The 14068-nt window shown below is 39.8% G+C and overlaps 1 protein-coding gene across 2 annotated transcripts in view; it reads right to left on the bottom strand.

Annotated features, from left to right (window-relative positions):
- The window catches only part of GNAQ (G protein subunit alpha q), a 319183-nt gene that overhangs the window by 277661 nt on the left and 27454 nt on the right, over positions 1-14068 (bottom strand). The gene's annotated exons all lie outside the window — the stretch shown is intronic.

Below are 14068 nucleotides of genomic sequence, written 5' to 3'. Positions count from 1 at the left end.
AACTTATATACTCCAACTAGAGTAATTGCTTTCAAGTATGCATGACAGAAGGTGCACAAAGTCAAACAATAAACCTTAGTGACAAAACTGTTTCTATACCAGTTTGAGCATATTTGCCATTTACAATTGACATATCATTTGTTCACTCAAGAGAATCCTTCAAAGCAAAGCCTGTGGGTTTAAAAGGAATTTAGATGTTCAGATGGCTCATGTCGTAACTTCAAACTAAACTGATCCAACACTATCAGTTGACCTTTCTGCTTTATTAGTGTCCTTTCAGTGATGTTCTTCACCTCAGCACACAGAATGTATTTAAGAGATAGAAACCACAGTGGAATGGACAAATACCAGAAAAGGCCTAACGCTGGTCAATTTCAACAATAAATACCACAGTCCTTAATTAGAACCAGTATGCTAACCCACACCAGGAAACAGGAAGACTACGAGATTGTCTTTTCTAATATTCTACCTCTACATCTCCATGGCCCTGCTCATTCCCTTTTCAACTCCTTTCAGTATTCCCCTCCCTCCTTCTTAAAAATCTTTTTTAATTTCAATAGTATTGGGGATACAGATGGTTTTTGGTGATGTAGGTAAGTTCTTTAGAGGTGATTTCTGAGATTTTGGTGTACCCATCACCCAAGCAGTGTACACCGTACCCAATATGCGGTCTTTTATCCCTCACCCCCTCCCATGCTTCCCTCCAAGTCCCCTAAGTCCATTATATAATTCTTATGCCTTTGTATCCTCACAGCTTAGTTCCCACTTAAAAATGAGAACATATGATATTTAGTTTTCCATTCCTGAGTTACTTCACTTAGAATAATGGCCTCCATCTCCATCCAAGTTGCTGCAAAGGCCATTACTTTGTTCCATTTTATGGCTGAGCAGTATTCCATGGTGTATATATGCCACATTTTCTTTATCCACTTGTTAACTAATGGGCATTAAGGCTGGTTCCATATTTTTGCAATTGCAAATTGTGCAGCTATAAACATGCATGTGCATGCATCTTTTTCATACAGTGACTTTTCCTCTGGATAGACACCCAGTAGTGTGATTACTGGTTCGAATGGTAGTTCTACTTTTAGTTCTCTAAGAAACCTCCATACTGTTTTCCGTAGTGGTTGTACTAGTTTACCTTCCCACCGGCAGTGTTTAAGAGTGTTCCCTCTTGTTTCACCTCTCTCTTCGCATTTTTCTGTCATTTCCCTGTAAGTGGAACCATGCAAGAAACATTTAAAATTGGCTGGTCAATTACCTTAATTTCTGTAACAGAAAAGTTTTCGATTCAACTTTTGGCATTTACATCACTTGCAAGTTAACCATAGACTGGAAAGATTAAGGTCACCAAATGTTCTAATGCCTTATATGCAGGATTTTTATTCTGAAAAGGATGAACACAAAATGTGAAATTTATTTTTTTAATTTTTTAAACCTTCTTGGACTTTTGAGAAACAGAAGGACAGGGATCTCTCTAAAGACCCAAAAGCATAAAAAAAAAAAATTCCTCAAAATAAAGACAGAAAATTCTTGATCCAAGTAACCTCTATAAAAGGTATGAAATAACTTAGTTTTTCTACATAATTTCTGAAAAGCTAGCAGATTTGAAACAAAAGAGGAACGATGTCCAGGTGTGGTGGCTCACGCCTGTAATCCTAGCACTTTGGGAGGCTGAAGGTGGGTGGATCACCTGAGGTCAAGAGTTTGAGACCAGCCTGGCCAATATGGCAAAACCCCTTATCTACTAAAAATACAAAAATTAGCCAAGCGCGGTGGTACACGCCTGTAATCCCAGCTACTCGGGAGGCTGAGGAAGAAGAATTGCTTAAACCTGGGAGGTGGAGGTTGCAGTGAGCCGAGATCAAGCCACTATTCTCCAGCCTGCACAACAGGAGCGAGACTCCATCTCAAAAAAAAAAAAAAAAGGAAAGATGCAGATATTAGGAGGAATTAATTTTTATTATTTTTCTATTCTAATATCAGAACATTCCCTATCCTCTACAAAACACATTCCAATATTGCTAGCTAAAATATCTATCTTAATGGTAACCTTATATATAAAACACAGTGCCTTTGTTTTGGATTAGAAACTAAATTCCGTGCAAGTCAACTTAACTCAGCTCTAAATAGGCTCTAAAGGCCTAAACCACAAAATTCATGGTATGCCTTCTCTCTAATGGAGAAATATGCTTTGGTATTCAATTTTTTAATTAGCTGTCAGAAAATATTAACAGTTGATATATAATATATATAGACTATATCAGATATTTCAGCATTTGTCTTCAGTATAAGTAAAGCAAAGCAAACAAACGGAATATAAACACGCTGTTGATTTATGTGTACTAATCTAAGGAGAAAAAAGAATATAAAAGTGCAGATAGGCCAGGTGCAGTGACGCACGCCTGTAATCCCAACACTTTGGGAGGCCAAGGCAGGCAGATCACGAGGTCAGAAGTTCGAGACCAACCTGGCCAACAATGGTGAAACCCTGTCTCTACCAAAAATACAAAAAAAATTAGCCAGGCGTGGTGACACGTGCCTGTAATCCCAGCTACTCTGGAGGCTGAGGCAGGAGAATTGCTTAAACCCGGGAGGCAGAGGTTTCAGTGGGCCAAGATCCGGCCACTGCACTCCAGCCTGGGCAACAGAGCAAGACTCCATCTTGGGGGAAGAAAAAAAAAAGGTACAGCTAAATTATAATTTATTATAAAGGTACTCACAATATTGCTTGAAATCTTCCAAAAGGAAAAATAAAAAATGATATTTCAAGACTACATTAAATATATGAACATATAACTGTAAAGTATCATTTTGAAATGATTTAAACAGAGCTAAAATAGGTAATAAAATCATGTTTTAACTAGTCAGGTATAAAAAAATCTACAGTAAAATCCTTAAGAAATGAAAAACCATTTCATAATTTTCCCTTACTGAAGCTGCTCTGTAAACCCAAATATATTGAGGGGCTTTGGGTTTTTTGTTTGTCTGTTTTTGAGACAGGGTCTTACTCTGTTGCCCAGGCTGGGCCGTAATGGCACGATCATAGCTCACTGCAGCTTTGATCTCCTGGGCTCAAGTGATCCTCCCACCTCAGCCTCCAGAGTAGCTGGGACTACAGGCGCACATCACCATGCCCAGCTAATTTTTTTTGCCAAGCTAATTCTTTTAAAATGTTTTGTGGAGATGGGGTGTCACTATGTTGTCCAGGCTGGTCTCTAACTCCTGGGCTCAAGTGATCCTCCCACCTTGGCCTCCCGAAGTGCTGGGATAATAAGCGTGAGCCACCTCATCTAGCCATGTGTGTTTTAAACAAACAAGATATATCTATAGTTATTTTTTGATACCAGGAATATGTGAATGTTCCTTAATTAGCCCTATCGTTCTATTTGCTTTATGAATCTGTTACTATTCCTTCAGAGCTTTGTGGAACACTTTATCCATCCTTCCTACTGGGTTACTAGTATCTCAGATTCATCCATTTCATGGTATGTTACTGGCTTCTGGCAGCCATATTAATTTAATTTTCATCAACTCCTACTGCTGTATTCACTTATGATCCACCTCAATCACTAACAATGCTCCACACTCAAAGGTCTTCTTTCTCCCTGTGCTTAACATGAACCAATTTTCCCTTCCTATCTAGCCTGAGTTACTTCTATGTTTTGCTGCCTCTGAGCTTACTTTTACTTCAATCGCCCAGTTAAAAATAATTAGTTACCTCCTATAAAGCCTAAATCTCTACTTGAAAATTCAAAACATTACTATATTATAATTCTTTATTAGCAGCTTTTTTGTTCTAGGCCTAAATATGGGCCACGTATGACTAATGCTAGGATTAGCTTAAGTTTCTCCACTTTCTAGGTAGATATTCTAACATCTTAACAGTAAAAAGTGTCACTTGGGTTGGTAAGCACCTAACTATCGAGAATATCCATTTTAGACTTTACAAAGTGAGAAATAATCTAGTGAATTAAGTCACTGATATATGGGGTATGTGCGCTATAGCAGCTCATATTACCCTATTACAATGTTCTAAAATCGAAGTTAGCATTTACATAATCCTTACCATGTGCCAAACAAATTCTAAGTACTCTACGTACTCTACATATATGAATGTATGAGATAGCACTATTATTAATAATACCCCCATTTACAGATGAAGAAATTGGGGCAAAGAGAAGCCTTGCAGCCTCAAAGATGCTACAGCTATTAAATGGCAAACTCACATTCAAACTCTGGTTCTATGACTGTAGGGTTCACACTCTTAACCACTGTCTTACACTACTTCTCTTAATTTTTACAATCCAAAGAGTATTAATGACCAAGAATTACGACTGGTACAACTGGGGGTAGAGATGAGGGAAGAGGATGAGGAAAGGCATAAAAAAAAATCTTCAGCAATTCAGGGTAGAATATTAAGTGAGAGGGTGAGGACACAAGCTTATTAACATATATATTTTTTTTCTTCCAGACAGGGTGTCCTGTGGCCCAGGATTGAGTGTAGTGATGGGATCATACCTCACTGCAGCCTCAAATTCCTGGACTCAAGTGACCCTTCCACCTTAGCCTCCCATGTAGCTGGGAGCTAAGTACTTGGCTAATTTTTTTTTAAACTTTTAGTAGAAATGGGGTCTCACTATGTTGCCTAGGCTGGTCTCAAATTCCTGGCTCACGCAATCTTCCCATCTCAGCCTCCCAAGGTGCTGGGATTACAAGCATGACCATGCCTGACACAACCTAACATTCTTATATAAAGGTCTAAACTTGTCAGGCTATAGAGAATTTTCATTTTTGGAATTCATTAGGCACTTCAGTTTCATAAAATGAAAATTTGTTTTCATTTAGAAGATAAAATTGGATAAATTAAATTCCCTGGATGTAAAAAACTAAGGAATACAAGAAGCCAAGTCTTTGCCATATATTCTATTTGCACATAGAAAGACGACTGCGTATAGAAAGAACTTACTTATAAAGGAGGGGTGTCCTCTTATTCACATCTAGCAATTCCTCTATCACCACAGAATCAGGAACCCATACAAAACGGCACCATTCAGAGGAGCGGAGTACACAGGGCTTGGGAGGCTGCAGAACTGACAATGGTCAGGACAGGAAAGCTCCTCAACATGCACCTAAAAATGCTTTGCTGTTCCCAGGACCACTTTCTACCTACTTATCTTGAATTAACTGAGGCTAGAAGTGGCTTAGAGCTTTATTTTATTTAATTTCATCTTTTGATAAATTTACAACTTGATGGGAGTGTAGTATAAGCAAAAATGCACTGGTTTTCACTACAAACTTGATGACAAGCATAAATATTGTCACTGAAGTCATTTATACCCAGCTATCAAAAATATGCAATTGGCCAGGCGCGGTGTCTCACGCCTGTAATCCCAACACTTTGGGAGGCCGAGGCGGGCGGATCACGAGGTCAGGAATTCGGGACCAGCCTGATCAACATGGTGAAACCCTATGTCTACTAAAAATACAGAAATTAGCCAGGCATGGTGGCACATGCCTGTAATCCCAGCTACTCAGGAGGCTGAGGCAGAAGAATCATTTGAACCTGGGAGGTGGAGCTTGCAGTGAGCTGAGATCGCACCACTGCATTCCAGCCCAGACAACAGTGAGACTCCGCCTCAAAAAAAAAAAAAAAAAAAAATGCAATAGTCAGATAAATTAAGATTTTAAGATGTCTTTTTCTTTGCTTACACATATAAAATTTAATTTTGTAACCCTTATATTTCACAGGATCCAGGCTGAAGTCTACACTGTTCTGATCTCATTAAACTAGCAAATAAGCACTATCTGCCACAATTGTTACTGGTTCTTCCCTCCTATGGACATTAGTCAGACATACATAGCATTAAAGATCAACAACAGCTAGCTTTTACTGAGTATTTACTACTCCTAGGCCCTGTGCAAAACATTCACTATGTATTATCTCATTTATTCTTTGTAACAATCACGGTGATTTATCTCCCATTTTACAGATAAGGCAGCTGAGCTTGGAAAGACTTTTATCTTTTATCACAGAGAAAACAATGTTGAAGTCAAGATTCAAACCCAGGCTAGGTGATGCACATGCCCATAGCTTTAGCCATCATACTTCATTCATCCTAAAATGTCATTTGTGAGCTGTCCCAGCAAGCATTTTAACAGTAACATGGAGGTAACTTGTGTGAGTATCCTCAAGGCCTCCATATTGTACAGTCACCCTTTTCTATAAAATGTCAATTAGAAGGCCTTCGGCCCCCTCCTACATTCAATCAGCATGCCTGCCCTCCCACCCACTCTCATATCTCCAGAGATTTTTCAGGGCTTAACTGCTGCTCTGCGACCTCCAGCTCCAACTTTCTCTGCCATTGAATTCTCTGTCTCCAATTGCTTCTTGCTTTCTACCTGATGCTGCTGTGCTTTTTCCCCATCAGGGCTTGGCATCTACACCTCAGCAGGTAAGGTCCAGGTGCAAGTAAAGTCAGGTACAGGTGCCAGTAAGTCAGGTGAGATGCTCAGAATAGGATCCCCTTCCTGTGGTCAAGAGCCACGTCAGCCTGATTCTCTGTACAAGGGCCCCAAGCAGGAGGCTGCTCCGCCACATCAATAAATGTAGGACCTGAAGAAGCAGTCTGCAGCTCAAGGCTGGAATTGGCCTAGATCCTCCCCGGAGACCCAGATTGGCAGCGTAATCATTCCAAGCCATTAATCACAGGCACCCGGCGGGCAAGGGCAGTCCCTAGGCACCACTGTGTCTCGTCCCAAAGGGCATCTCAAGAGACTTTGCAGAGTTTCATGTAAATGATCATTACACCACTAATAAATATGGTTAGTGACTTCATCAGAAAGAGGATGAGCCACATCAGGTGCCTTGGGCCAAGGAGCTGGCGGAAAGAAAGAACTGCTGTATTTCCTTAACTGAAGCACTGACAACAGCCAGCAGAATCAATCCATCAACTGCTCTCTCCCCTCTTCCTTTCTTCCCCACTTCTCATATACACACACACACACATGCACGCACGCACACGTACACACACGCTGGCAAGGGCCCAGGACCAGAGCACCAAGCCCTCAAATGCCCATGTGCAGGAAGGGCAGGGTCAAGCTGCTTGGCTTCCTGTTGAAGTCCGCCTCAGGCGTTCCCACTAACTGATCAGGATACACTCACAGTTCACCCACAAGAGCAGACAACAAATGAGGAGAGATAGGGCAACGGCACCTCTCATGCTGTCTTTTTTGTCTGCAGCATTTTTAAAAATATAATTTACATGATACCTACTTTTTCAAACAGATTTGAAGTGAGAATATGGTTTCTATGAAATACCCAAAAATGAACTGCATAAACCATTGCCTAATGCTGAACAGCACTCCTCGATTCTTCCTAAATCTATACTCCAGTTCTTATGCAAGAAAAAGGTAACAACATCTCTGTTCTCCACGTTCCATTTTACTTCACATCTGGATTGTCACTGCAAACAGTTGAATCTGATTTTATTCCTTTTTTTTTTTTTTTTTTTTTTGAGACGGAGTCTCGCTCTTTCACCCAGGCTGGAGTGCAGTGGCGCGATCTTGGCTCACTGCAGGCTCCGCCCCCTGGGGTTCCGCCATTCTCCTGCCTCAGCCTCCCGCGTAGCTGGGACTACAGGCGCCTGCCACCTCGCCCGGCTAATTTTTTGTATTTTTAGTAGAGACGGGGTTTCACCGTGTTAGCCAGGATGGTCTCGATCTCCTGACCTCGTGATCCGCCCGCCTCGGCCTCCCAAAGTGCTGGGATTACAGGCGTGAGCCACCGTGCCCTGCCAAATCTGATTTTATAAAAGGTACACATATACCACTTCCATTATCAGTTAAGTCTTCAAATTACCTGATGAATGTAGTTACTTAGAAATTATTTCCCATTGCTTCAATATCTATGAACAAAAAGTACACACTACATAAGATAAAATAAACCAAAATATTAATAAGGCTCATAGAACTACTGATGAATAAAACTATTAGTATTTTTTTATACTATGTGAAACCAAAGACAAAGGTATTTACCAACTGTATTTAATAACCACTGCAGTAAGACTTAAAAGGGCCGGGCACGGTGGCTCACGCCTATAATCCCAGCACTTTAGGAGGCCAAGGCAGGTAGATCACCTGAGGTCAGGAGTTCAAGACCAGCCTGGCCAACATGGTGAAATCCCATCTCTAATAAAACTACAAAAAAATTAGCCAGGTGTGGTGGCAGGCACCTGTAATCCCAGCTACTTCGGGAGGCTGAGGCAGGAGAATCACTTGAACCCAGGAAGCAGAGGTTGCAGAGAGCCGAGATCATGCCACTGCACTCCAGCCTGGGCAACCAGAGCAAAACTCTGACTCAAAAAAAAAAAAAAAAAGACTTGAAGAAAAAGTTGAATGTGTTGTAATAGAGGGTCAATCTGGCACAACTGTAGATTACCTATAAATGTTTAGAACTATCCTCTTCTAAAATGCAAACAGAATCAGCATGCAAAATAATTTTGGCTTATACGATTCAATTCTAGTCATCTAACAAAAGAATTTACTCCATCCGGGAAGTTATGGCCAGCCTGGAGGGCTAAGAAGAATCTGAAATAGAAAGCAAATTTTTAATATTTAAATAATTCCCCTATCTTCTGCTAAACAATTTCTTTAGGCTTGATGGGCAAATGTTTCTACATTCTTCTAAACCCAAACTCAGTACTTCAACAGCTGATAGAGAAATCCATTCACCCAAAGGAGTCAGCTGTCACAGAAAATGTTATCTAATAGTGGAAAGATTACATAATGCCGATCTGCACAAGAACTAAGGAATTAGGGCTCCTAAGATAAAATCAGTATAAAGATCTCATTCTCTTCCCAGGTGCCTGGACAAGGGAAAGATTCAAGCAAGCCTCTGCGAAGCTACTTATTTCAACAAACATTTACTGACCACCTATGCTGGGCCTAGGACTGTGCTAGCAGCTGACGATACATGGATGAACAGGATTAACAAAGAAATGATTTGTTCTTACTCAATCTCTAAGCCAACATTAAAATCAAATTTCATACATTACCCTGCCAAAAATCACCAAATACGGAAAACTGGAGGCCAATAAAAATGAGGAAAGAACAACTTCCTATAACAGTGTTAGTTCCCTAGTAGGAAAAAATGTTATTAAAGCTCTAATTTGGGGTAACATTTAGGGAGTATGTAGGCTTCCTTGAGCCAAAACAGGTTAATTTCTCTTCAGTTTTAGATCATAACTCAAGAAAATATGAAGTTATATGCTTAGACAGTACTAAAACCACACATTAAAAGAGAAATTTACTTGTACGAGACACTTGTTTTAGAAAACCATCTAATAAACGTTAAAATATTAGAGAACATAAACTATAAATGTTCAAAATTGAATATATCATCTTAAATTACAAATGATAGAATTAAGAAGAGGGTAATTAGCATCAAAAATTCAATTTTTTTTCCTGAATTGAAAACTATAGGGAAATCAAATGTAGAGTGGTGAAAAATAGGCACCAAATGTTATGCCAGCAGAACCTGAAGAAACACATCAGTCCTCTGGTAAGTAGGCTGGTGACCTAACAGTTCAGACACAGAAACAAAAGGAGCTTTCAGGTGTCTACACACATATCATTAAGAAAGATTATGTGGCAGATGCTACATCACATTTATGTCTCAGGAAAGACCATGTGGCCCAGAGATGAAGGATGGTTTTTATGTCAATTCAAGTGAAAGTGGTTGCCCCTAAAATAACCACATCTGTAATAAAGAAAGCTTGTCTGATGATACATGCAGAAGATGAGAAAAGTAAGTGGAAAATGAATACATAATTATAATGTGTCACCTTGCTGACATGGATTACACCAACAAGCATAATAATTCTGCTAAGATTACATACCGATAATTAGCTTTCCAGTGTGGGACTGATAATACATAGTTCCATTAACGTTAACTCAAGATTACTAGAAAATAACTGTAAACGCTTGCTCAGATTCAGCCATAAACAGAATACTAGCAAGTTCTTACTATTCATCTTTTAATTTGGTATAACTTACTAAAATAACCTTATCTCTTAAAAGGCACATCCAAAAACCCTCACAGAAAAAAATGTTTAAAAGTATGTAATTCCCAGTGAGATTCAAAATATTTAATAACCAAACACAACAAATGCACCAACCAATCACAATAAACACAAGATTAAAAATCAAAAACATAACTTTGCAGTAACCTTGTGACTAGCTGGGTATCAGAGCAGCACGCAAATCTGACAGAAAACAGCAAATAAAGAAATTAAACAAAGACATTTCTGTCTTGACAACAACTTCTATAAAACAAGGAACTAAGGGCCTTGGGTTTTGGTAAGAAATAGAAAGGCCAGGTACGGTGGCTCATGCCTGTAAATCCTAGCACTCTGGGAGGTCAAGGCAGGCAGATCACTTGAGGTCAGGAGTTAGAGACCAGTCTGGCCAACATGGTGAAACCCCATCTCTACTAAAAATACAAAAAGAAAAAAAAAAATTGCCAGGCGTGGTAGTGCATGCCTGTAGTCCCAGCTACTCAGGAGGCTGAGATGGGAGGATTGCTTGAACCTGGGAGGCAGAGGCTGCAGTAAGCTGAGATCGCGCCACTGCACACTCCAGCCTGGGTGACACAGCGAGACTCCATCTCAAAAAAAAAAATGAAATAGAAAGTAGTGCCTCTAAGTTTGGCTACAGCGCCAAGATATATCCCCAAATGGTGGATCATTAGAATGCATTTAATAAGTACAGATTCTACCAATGATCACAGGATACTCTCAGTCAGCAGAATTATAAAAATAAATGTTACTTTGAATTTTCATACTTCTTTGTACTTTTTTTTTTTTTAAAGAAGTCATGGATTGAGTTGAAACACCGATTTCCTCTGGCCTCAGATTCTAGTACTTGGAATCTCAGATCAGAGGAGAAGGAACATTTACTGAGACCCTCTCATGAGTTCAGCCTCAATGTCTTATTTTTTACAACCCATAAAAGAAGGTATTATTTTCCTTAGTTTACAAATAAAGAAGCTGTGTTTCAAGGCCTTAAATTAAACCAACATTCCAAGATTGATAAGTAATAGGACTAAGATTTCAACTAGGAGTATTCTACTACACAAGTTCTAAGAGGATTCTACTTACAAGCTCATATAGCCTCTCCAGGTCACTCTAGATGAGGACTGTATGCTTATTTCATCACAGTTTTCTATTTCAAATGAAGTCACACTTGTGAAAGGGCATCATAAAGTAAAAGGGTTGTAAATTTATCCAGAAGATAAAGGTTTATCAATACAAGGCCATTAATGAAAAAACTTGATACCATTTTTCTGTGATTTGCACTTTTTTCTTTGCATTCCTTTGACATTAGCAGTCAACCATTCCACACAATATTATTCAGTTAAGTGATGTGAATTAATCAGAGGAAGATACATTTCTTCCCCAAGTGAACTAATTGAAAAATAACCCCTTATCATTTACTCCCCTTAAGCCACCTCACAGAAAGAATCTATGCACAGAGATTATACCAGTTGTCAAAGATTGAAAGGAGTCAAAGTCAATAGGATTGTGAAATTAATATTTAAAATATTTACAGACACAAAGAGAAGAACACACCCCCACACAGAGACACACAACCACAAGAAAGATACGCTGAAAAAGAATCAAGAATTCTCATCTGGTTGCTAGTTTTACTAGCAGACAGTGGCCTCTCCCATTAACTTCAGGGCCCCTCCAGACACCAAACCAGCCCTTGGGTGCAGAGCCAAACAATGTCTACAAGGTCCTTGATCTCCGTGTGGCCTTTTCTAAGTCAGCTGACTTTTCAAAGGATGACCTAGAAAACTGTACATTCTCTGTGATATTCCCTAACCACACTGACCCACAATCTTACCCACAGGTAAATTTCTACATCTGACAGGGACTGCATCTTTTCAACTAGGAAACTGAACGCACAACTTATACAATATGATAGCATGAAGGAATACGTGAAATTAGGACTGAATGGAAAAAAATCAAAGACATCCAACTGTCATTGAATATCCCTTAATACGTACAATTGGTTTTCTATCATCATATCAACTACCTTTTCTCCCCACCTAAATGACTAATTCTTTGAGGGCCGGTAGAAAATGTCACATTTCCTTTCAGTCTACCATAGCATCTAGTACAGAATGAGATACACAGGAGGTCTCAAATAAATACATAGTAGTTATTTCGTATTAAAAATCAAAAGAAAGCTCCATATAAGAAGTTTTCAAAACACTAGATTTTATGAGTCAAAGAAAAAATGAAATTTGGAAAAGGGTATTCAAAATAAAAAGAGCTTTGATAATGTAGAGGAAATTTAGCAACCAAGTTAAAAGATTTGTTTTAGCCTTATAATTCAAAACCAAATTTGTGTCTATATTACGGGAAATCCATCCAAATATAAAGGAGCACGTCCAAAAAGAAAAAAGAAAGAACAGAAATCCCTCAAGGAATGAAAAGTGCCTTCAAGAGGGAAAATTAGATGAGAGTGCACTAGCTATCTCCAAAATTTCTCACCAGAATTCTTTCTCTTGAGCCGTATTCTCTAGCTTCATCTTAAAAATAAACAGAACCCAGAAGTCCTTGAAGGTGTAATTTTTGCTGTCTTCCATAGTATTCTTCTCTCTTGTACCTGTTAGCACTGACCAGTGAGGACAAGGCCACTGATACCTTCAGAGATGACGAACCAGGAAGAAGGCTTTTGTGTTATAGAATCTTTATCTTAGACACTGAGACTAAAAATGACAAGCTGCAGCCGGACACAGTGGCTCACACCTGCAATCCCAGCATTTTGGGAGGCCGAGGCGGGAAGATCACTTGAGACCTGGAGTTCAAGACCAGCCTGGGCAACATGGCGAAACCCCTTCTTTACTAAAAATACAAAAAATCAACCGGGTGTGGTAATGAACGCCTGTAATCCCAGCTACTGAGGAGGCTGAGGCACGAGAATCACTTGAACCGGGGAGGCAGAGGTTGCGGTCAGCCTAGATAGCGTCACTGCACTCCAGTCTGGGCTTTAGAGCAAGACTGTCGTAAAAAAAAAAAAAAAAAAGCTGGAGTCTGAACTGCACCATAAACTGCACTTGTAACACTTTGCCAAAGTGGAAACTACCAACAATCAGCTCACTCATTGGGCAAACACAAAAGCATAATATGCGCTAAATGCTATTAAAACACAAGATAAATTACATATCCTGCCTTCAGGGATCTGATAGGTTGCTATGGAGGAACAAATGTGTATAAATCATCACAATTACAAGATGGGGCTGAATTTGCCCAAGCCACCCAAAGCTGACCTCCAACTACAGGTATCTGCACCTCTCTGCCTGAGGACTTTTCTCCAAGGTAGGGATGGCCACCTGAGAAGCCAAAGGAGGCAGGAATTGACAGCCCCCAACTAATGACCATCCAAAGTTGGTATATAAATACTCCAGTTGGCTATGACTGAGCCACTGAACTCCAGCCTGGGAGACAGAGTAAGACTCTGTCTCAAAAAAAAAAAAAAAATTAATTAAGTTAAATGCTCCAGCTACCTTACTCTTCAGGCGGGACAACTTTACAGCATCACCGTTCTCCAAAGTGGGGTCTCTGAACCCATGCCAACAGCATCATTATCACCAGGTGCTCATGAGAAATTCAGACTCTCAGGTCTCACCCCAGACCTGAGTCTGAACCTGCATTTTAACAAGGTACCCAGGAGATTCTCAGGAACATGAAAGTTTGAGAAGTCCTGTGTGACATCATCTCCCAGAGCTTCTCCCCAGGCTTGACCTCCAACTGCCCATTGCCATTAGTGGTTTAATAATGCACCTTTATTGGCTGCCTTCCCTTAGCTATCTCTCTTCTCCACTTGCACACCAATACCTCCTGCACATATCAAAAAAAACTCAGACATAAACAAACATAAAATGTCATAGGAGTCAACAGAAACTTTGACCACTAGAGGGATCAGAAAAGACAATGAGAAAGAGGCACCATTTAACATGGGTTTTGAAACATGGTAGGATTTGCACAGACAGCGATGG

The sequence above is a fragment of the Symphalangus syndactylus genome, chromosome 3 (assembly GCF_028878055.3).
Source record: "Symphalangus syndactylus isolate Jambi chromosome 3, NHGRI_mSymSyn1-v2.1_pri, whole genome shotgun sequence".
NCBI classification, from domain to species: Eukaryota; Metazoa; Chordata; class Mammalia; order Primates; family Hylobatidae; genus Symphalangus; species Symphalangus syndactylus.
This window is presented reverse-complemented; position numbering and strand designations above follow the sequence as displayed.